Here is a 9,114-nt window from a genome sequence, read left to right as displayed (position 1 = left end):
ATTTTTCAGCTGTTTGTCATGAAATCTTACATAGTGGTCCATCAACCTGACAAGGTTCTGATCTGTGTAAAGCGGATGCAGCATTGGTAGGTGTGTACGAGTGCGTGCAGTCGTAAAACATTGTGCATCTTAGTGTCATGAGGTAGAGATTTACACCAAACACCCAAATAATTTACCTATATCTGTGGTGAGAATTATGAATCCGATGAATCTGATTCTACTCCAAATGACTGCCATATGGTTAAGAGTGACTTCCACAAACGAGTGCTTTGCAAAAACCTTTAAGAGAGGAAAGAGAAAGGACACGCAAATGTTTTCTCTACATGTTTTTTTTTTGTTTGTTTGTTTTTTAACTAAATGCTGTGCTGTACCCTACAGAGCAGAGCAATAATACATTGGTGCTGCAGAGGCTTCATAAATATTGGATATGGCCTCTGTCTGCCCGCCTGTTTCTCTATGCCCGCCTTATTGCTTGAATGCATGCTGAGAGAGGTGAGTTCTGGTTGTCTGACTCGTTCACTTTCAGTTACATAATGCCTGACCTCATCCACTGCAGAGAGGCAGGATTTGGGATTCCCTTCCGCACATGGGAACTAGAAGTGGCGAGAAGGGAGGAGTATGAGGAAGATGGGGATGAAAGCATGAAAAGCGAATACTTAATTACAAAAAGTAGAAAGGGTTTGATTGTACATTTGATTGTAAATATATTCACGAAAGACAGAACAACAGAATGAGCTTCGGGTCAGACTAGCTTCGTCAGTCTATTGAAAGTATCATATCTGTATAAATAAAGGAGTGATTCACAGTGCTGCAGATATGGTGAGTGTGATAGCCAGGCACAGGAAATGAGTAGTACACCAAGTGTTTCCTACAATCCAGAGGGATCAACTTGGCTTTGCAGGGATGAAATTTGAATACAGTGTGGTTGAATGGCTGAATGCATTGAAGCAAATCCAGCTGGAAAAAAAAATGTAAAAACAGTAAAGACTTTAAAAAAAAAAACACTGTAGTTGCATAACTCTCCGTGCTGGTTATTTGGATATCTCTTGAATGTTTAAAAAGAAAAACCTATATATATATATATATATATATATATATATATATAGAGAGAGAGAGAGAGAGAGAGAGAGAGAGAGAGAGAGAGAGAGAGAGAGAGAGAGAGAGAGAGATGGGAAAATAGTTAGCAGATCTGACACAAGGTATGTTTGTTAATATCACTAAATACATTATTTTAAGAAAGGAAGATTTTACATTTGAAATAAGATATATTGTATGGCATATTCTTTCTCTCATAGGTGTGGACAAGAGTGACTGAAAAAGTAAAAGGGACTGAGGACATGACCTCAGACAGTGGCTCCTATTTGTGGCTCCATTCCCACAATATCAAAGTGGATGGATGTTTCTGATCTCGTTCTTTTATGTAATACTCAGCTGTGCCATGACAAATCCTACAAGTAAAATGACAGTCCATAAAAGAATGCTTTTATAAAATGTTACTTTGCTTTCTGTTATAAGGAATTTATGAGTATTTTAGGGTGGAACCAAACCTAGTTTTTGTGTGTCTGTGGCTTGGTCGTTAACATTGTTGCATCACAGCAATAGGGTTCCTGGTTTGAATTCTGGCAAGGTTGTCTAGGAGTTTGTACTTTTGTATGTTCTCCCCACCATGTATTTTTGTGTGAGCTTGCATAGCTTCCATCCATTGATCCATCCATTTTCCATCCAAAAAAACCACCAAGTAGTGATTCTAAATAGCCCATAGGACTGTACAGTACGTGATTCCTTCTCATTATGACATGTGAGCCTGTGATGGCGGTCCAGGCTTCACCTGCCTTCATTGTGACCCTCAATAGAAATAGTGTAGATAATGGATGGATGGATGGATGGATGGATGGATGGATGGATGGATGGATGGATGGATGGATGGATGGATGGATGGATGGATGGATGGATGGATGGATGGATGGATCTAAATGGCTGCATACTGTAGGTTGCCTCTATACATCAGCATTATTACTGCTTTCACAAATGTGTTGGTTATGCATTCTGTGTTCACTAATGCAAACCACATAATGATCGATTAATAAACATTGCAGTTACACATTGGAGAAGAAGTGGAGGTGGTGGAGGAATACAAAAACTCTGCGGTCCACCTGGATATAAGACTTTCTCATGTTCTGTGTCTTTGGAAAGTGCCAAGAGACAACTTCTGTTGTAATAGACGCTATATAAATAAAATTGAATTGAATTGAGACTGGACTGGAATGCAACAGTGATGTTGTCTAAACTTTAGACTCTAAAGGAAGGGAGAGTGGAGAAGCTTGGGTGCTTCAGAATTGCAGAAAAAAATTTGGAGTGAAGTTGAAAGACATCAAAAGACATCAAAGTCAACATCACTCTCTGTTCCATCAGCACATTGCTGTTCACACTGTCAGCAAGGCACGCCTGTGTGTTATCATTCAGTGTTGATCATAAGATTTATAGACTTGTTGAGAGTAAATAACTGCAACCTCATCGTTCACCCATAGTTTGCTTGAATTGCTATGAAATTTATGAGATGTGAGTTGTGTTAGAAAAGAAATTAAAATGTGCTCTTCTATCTTTTATTTGTGACAAAACAGTCACAAATAAAATACAAGTAATTGTCAATCACTACAATCAATGGTAAAACCAATGCTTTCTTTAAGTTTACTCGTTATTTTATTCACCTTATTGTTGTTGTTATTATTGGTAGTAGTAGTAGTAGTTGTAGTAGTAGTAGTAGTAGTAGTTGTAGCTGCACTCATCAAGTACAAAAAACAAAAAAAATATCCATTGTTTATTCTTTATATGATCTGCTATTCGTGTCTAAAGCACCTCTTTGCTGTTATTAACAGAGGACAATTCACTAATGTAATGGATTGCTCCCTTTGTCTGGATTATGATAATTTTAATCTGTCTTTCATGTTACAAACTGGAGTAATTTCTCCCTCGCTGGTCGTATCGTTTTCAGGGTTTTGTTGCCGTGCATCAACCAATTACTTTTCTGTTCACTGTAATTACAAATGATGTTCTTACATAATCACTGACATCATGATGGATCATGTGCAAGTCCAGATGTGCACCAGACCAATGACAGATGTGCACATTAATACATTATTACTGGATTTGCAAAAGTTCCTTAAAATGGACAAAGTGCTTTTAAAAAGAGATTTTCCATCAGCATTCCAGCATTTTGTGATACAACACAACATAAATCTGTTATCCAACACTCATAAAAATTAAATAAAATAAAATAATAACTGTGTTTAATGGGTGACTGGATACATCAATTGTCCCAGGTCAAAAGAAAGAAAGAAATAACTTATCTGATTTCCTCCTTTACAGCTCTTTCTGCCTTTTGCAATGCCGTTGTAGTAAGATAGGGAGGCTTCCACTCCTAGTGTAATTAGTGTTTTATTTGTTTTCTTTTTTTCCCCATTGTTTTAATGGATCTTTATCATACAGTAAAGAAGGACAAGTCACTAAACACTCACTGTAAACCAATGAGAAGACTAGGCGCCTGCTTAACAAGCTAGCACACTTTTCCTACGCAGGATATCTGTAAATATATTGACAATATTTAGGTTCGTGAATTTAAACAGACCTGGAAGCACTATGCACTCTTCCTCCCATGTCAAGAACTTTTAACATGAGATAAAACGTCCTCAAAAAAGGATAATGGCCATTTTCAAATTAAAGGGGACCTATTATGGCAACTAATACCTATTTTAAACAGGCCTTGAATGTCTTAAAAACAAGCTTTTGATTGGTTTTGCTAAATAAATTAGAAATTCAGCCTCTGAGCCATGTCTTTATCTTCCCATTCTCTAACCTCATTATCTATGAGGGATTCTGAGTGGGCGGGGCTATGATAATGAGGCACTGTGCTGATTGGCTGCCTGAATGATGCGATACACCGCTATGAAAAAATGGCGGAAGCTCCGGCTGGCGGAGTTAGTTGTGAGCGTGGTGTCACGCATCGGAGGCCAACCGATGTAAATCGCGCCCGTCGTTACGTCACGACAGGAGCAGAATCTGAACGGCTCGTAGAAGCCACATCACACTGGACGGCTCATCCGGGCGGCTGTACAGACACTGCAGAATTTGGTTTCTTTCCTCCTTCTCTGAGTTGGCAGGCTGAGGAGAGACTACTTTATATATGTTAAAGCAAGAGAAAATGTGTTTTTCATATTAGGTCCCCTTTAAAGAGATTTTATGAATTGAAGTTTCCAAAATGTTAAGCTTTGTAACTATGTAACATTCTCTTTTCCCTGTTGTTTTACAGTACATATGACAACAACAAAAATATTGGCTATAATGTTGGGTGGTATTAGTTAACATCGTCAAGGAAGGTCATCTGTGTCTACTGATGTGCTGTGAGGGATTTTCTTTCTTCTTATTTAAGGTTAAGGAACCTTGTTTCAAAAGGGATGGCAACGTAAGTACCCTTAAATGAGTATTTCAAGTAATTATTTGAACGTTTATAGTCTATGTTTTGTTTTAAAATTCAGTTTGGTATTACTGTGGATCAGTATAAAGATTGTTCAAAAGTGGGTCAAGTTCCCACTGCTGATAAACAATTCATGACAAATCGAACTAAAGCATGAAGGATAAACACACTTCTGCTACACTTTAGCTCTAATGGCAGAGGCGCTGATGTTTGATGCTATTTGTGGTGGATGTTATCATTGTGCATTCTCAGAGCTCTGAGTCTTTACCATCTTTTCCGCCTGTCTCTGGCGCTCTGATGTGCTGGCTGCACTGATAAGCAGAGGTGTGAGCCACTTTCTGCTCAGGATAATCTGCTCAGAAAGAAGCGGCTGCTTTTCTGTGCCAACCAGAGCCACAAGGGGAGGATGATGGAAGAGAGGTTGTTAGAGGGACAAATAGCAGCCAACTCTATTTGGATTCTCTGCTCTCAGAGGGTACTGGGGTGTTGAGGGACCAAGAGCCCTGCACATTCAGGGGTAACAGTGTGTTTCATTTAATGTCATCAGTTTCTCAACTGACTTTTCTTTCTTCTTCTTTCACGAGGGCCTGCAGAATGTTAGCTTCAGATGATTGCCACTTGAATGATTCAGCTTTTGGGTTAGTTTTGTTATTTATTTGTGATCACAGGTATGTACATCAAGTCTGTCCTCCTTTTACATAGTAACTAAACCCAATTTGCACTCCTTTTGGCTTTTCTTCCTGCACAGTCATCTTGTCAACATTTTGCTCAGCCTTATTTAGAGTCTGATACATTTAGAAGGCGGAAAAACAAAGTTTTGTGTCAAAATAGAGCATTTCATGACAACACATTGTTTCAATGCCCCTTTTTATATGCAAATAACATGGTTATGTATAGAGTAAATGATTCCTTTGTTGTCCCCAACTGAAAAAGCGTCTGAAAAGTGAAGCGTAAGGAAGTAAATGAGAGCTGAAGCCGTCCCTTGTGGGAGGTTTTTGCTCCAGCCTGTCAATTAAATTCTGTGTTCTCAGTCTTTTTCCAATGGTTGTAAAAGCATCAATATTTCTTGGAAGCTGCACTTAACTCAGTTTGCTGCACATTAAATTGTGTGGAATTGCAGGGAGCAAGTCATGGCAGCTTTGATTACAGCTGGGGGATTGTTTTCTGGATAAAACACTTCTCAGAACACAAAACAAGCTGCAGGTTTAGTAAAGGTTTAACCCTGATGAGGTACTAGCATCATTGATTGATATGGATGCAACATTGCTGTTTCAAGTTTTGCCTTTAAACTGACTAATCTTACCAAATCTTCGCCAGAAATGATCTGACAGTGGTGGTGCCATGAGCCTGTCCTGTTTCAGTGAGATTGTTGCCAACCAGCAAACAACTCCTTGACTGTGGGCTGGAGCGGTAGTGGTGGCGAAGGTTCCCCAGTTCTCATCCAGGAGACCCAGACCACAGTCTGAGATCACTGTTTTCCTCACATTGTTTCACACTGATGTTTTTTTCTCTAAGCCACACCTGGTTAAGGTTTAGGAGAAGCCATGATTTGTGAGAAAACAAATCTTGTATGAACCCGGCAAGTTCTGCGTAACATTTTCGAGTTTTCTTTCCACGTTTTATTTAGTTTGACTTTTATTACTATGTTGAAAAAAAAACTTTAAAAAAAATACCAGTACATATAGTAAGATAATTGTCCAGCCTACCTTTGTAAGCCTGGATGTGTTTTTGTAACATAGATCAGTCCATCTGTGTTCAAATGAATTCACTGGACATAATTATAAAAGCCACACCCCCATCCATCCATCAAAGGATTCAGGATGCATGGATGCATGGATGCATGGATGGATGGATGGATGGATGGATGGATGGATGGATGGATGGATGGATGGATGGATGGATGGATGGATGGATGGATGTGCTCCTTGTTTATATATTTTTCGATCTTCAGGCATTGAAAACTACAGTATTTGTAGTTAAGAAATGAAGTCAGCATTCACCCCCATTCCTATTTCACGCATTTAGCTCCTCCACCAACACTTCATGGTGACACAGAATATTTTATAACTTTTATACAAGATTACCAGGTTAAAGTAGAAATGTAAAAGACAAAGGGAAAAAAAGACATAAAAACTGTCAACACAACATTAGTAAACCATTTAGCTTTTACGTTATGTTAAAGAAGATAGGAGCTGTCTGCTTTTCAGCACTATGGAGGCAAGAATGTGATTCAAACTGTATTGTATTATGTCTTTTTTGCATCCCTCATTCAGTTGCTCATTAATTTGGTATTATTGAAGTCATTATTGTTGTGGTTTTGACTCCATCATCCACTTAGAACACATCAATACTTACAGATATCGTTCCATGTTTATTGTTGCAGTTATTGCTCATGGCGGGGATGGACTTTAATTCTTGATTACAATTAAGTGATGTTTGGAACACACTTCATCTAATCGAATTTTAATATGCAAGCTACAGAAATCTCTTCAATAGAGCAGTGATAATATTACTGTGAACAGCACATCATCCTTTACAGATGCCAGATAAAGGAACATACTTCACAGCTGCTCCGTTAATACTACAAACCGTATTTCACCGACTACAAATTTGCAACAGACTAGAGGATTTTCTCATTACGTCATGGCATCACAGGTTCAGCATCTGAGTGAACAACATGTAAATACAGTATAATGGAGAAACTCTCAGCAATTTGCTAAAAAAGGAATACATTTGGGCAGGGATTTGTGATCATAATAATTAGGTGAATGTTGCATGTGCTGATGATAAAAATAGATAAATAATTTTTTTTAAATTGGGTCTGCAGATAAAAAAAATGTTTCACTGAAAATGAAACAGAAGCGATGACAACATGAGAGAAATTAAGCTCCACAGCCTGTGCTGGCAGTTATAAAGGATAATGAGTTATTGCCTTCACAGGTACACAGTGCTCACATATATCACAGCTCTGTCAGCGGCTGACTTGTGACTGAATATCTCAGCCCGTTTTCACTCTAAATCTTAAATCCTGCAGTTCTTTGTGTCTGTGACTGTGTCTTTATGGACGATAGCCTGCCATTTGCATTTGCTGTTTTTGCAAGGCTCCATGAAGGCTAATTAGTCTGGCCAAGTAAACGGGTAGAATAACAGACCAATGACTGAATGAGTGAAACGAGAAAAGAGAGAGAATGATACCACAAAGGAAAAAGTGGATTCTCCCCATCACCATCTCTGAAGAAGGCTGGCAGCCTCCGCTAATGAATTGGAATGTCCTATGTTAATGAATGGAGTCCAGAGATGTGCGAGAGGAAATTAAGGCACTAGTGAGATGTCAAACAACATGAACAATGAAGTAACTCATAACAGGGCCAATATTACAGAGGGCTATTAGTCCTCTTGTCTCTGCTGGCAATGGATGTAATGAGAGAGTCTCAGAAGACCAGAGAGATACTTTAACACAAGGATGTCAGTATAAAAGCCCCTTTTGGCTTTGACTGTTGTACAATGAAACAACTCAAAATTATGTTCAGACTTTTGGTAATATTCAAGTTTACAAGGTTCTGCTTTTGATTATAACCATAATCACGACAGATGCAAAGGGTGTACCCATGACAGCTGAAATTGGCTCCAGTCCACTCAAAACTGAAGAAAATGGATGGATAAATATCTTTCCACTACATTTTCTCATTTGTACTTGACATGTGCAATTTTAAAAGGTCTCGATATGTACTGAACATTTAATTATGTACAATTGGAATTGATTACAAAACCAATGAAAACAAAACAAACAAAAAACAAAGAGCTGTTTAATAGTCATATACAGTAGTCGTGTATTTCCCAACAAATATGAAACACACTCAACAAATATAGTTGAGATTAAATATTCAAAACCTTGTTTACCTGATTTCTCTGTGCCATAAGGGCCACAGTTGTCAATTAAAAAAAAGAAAGATAAAATATATTCTAAATAACGCTATATTGTATGAACACTGGATGTTACCCAGTGGTTTGATTACTGTTATAAAGCTTCAGCCTTTGCACTTGATTGTTTCTTTTGTATGCACCTGGGCTCAGGAGTAGGTGGTGGATTTGCTTGAGAACCGACATGGTGTCTACTATGAATCATTCACCAGGTTTCCTGAATCCAAAGCACAACCTGCTTCTTAATGTCTTTAAACGTGTGTAAAATAAAGACCATGCGATACTGAAGAGGAGGAGCAGCAGAGATTAATGAAGAGGCACCGAATCAGATGGGAGGTACTGTATGGCCATTTGCTTATACATTTCTGTAGAACATCATATGCCAGATGGTTTGTGATAAATACCCGATGAATCATCATCATCATACTGTATTATTGTTATTATCAGCCAGTGCTTCTTTTAGAGGCCTTACATGTAATTATTTGATTTTCTCTAAGTCCACCTACACACTAATTATAATGGTCTCAATAATTATCTTTTATATTCAGGCAACTCTTAAAGTTAAAGAAAACAAGTCAGTTGGGAATCAACTTTATTTATTTATTTATTTTTTGTTAATTTTATAAATTAGTTTAAAATTAGATGCCGAAATTAGAATCCGATGTTGTTGAAAAAGAGGTACTTGAAAGGTTACCCAGCACTCTCGCTTTTTCCAAAGACTT

This window comes from Cololabis saira, chromosome 7 (genome assembly GCF_033807715.1).
Source record: "Cololabis saira isolate AMF1-May2022 chromosome 7, fColSai1.1, whole genome shotgun sequence".
Classification (NCBI taxonomy): domain Eukaryota; kingdom Metazoa; phylum Chordata; class Actinopteri; order Beloniformes; family Belonidae; genus Cololabis; species Cololabis saira.
The sequence above is the reverse complement of the archived record's forward strand: the minus strand, read 5'-3'. Positions refer to the sequence as shown.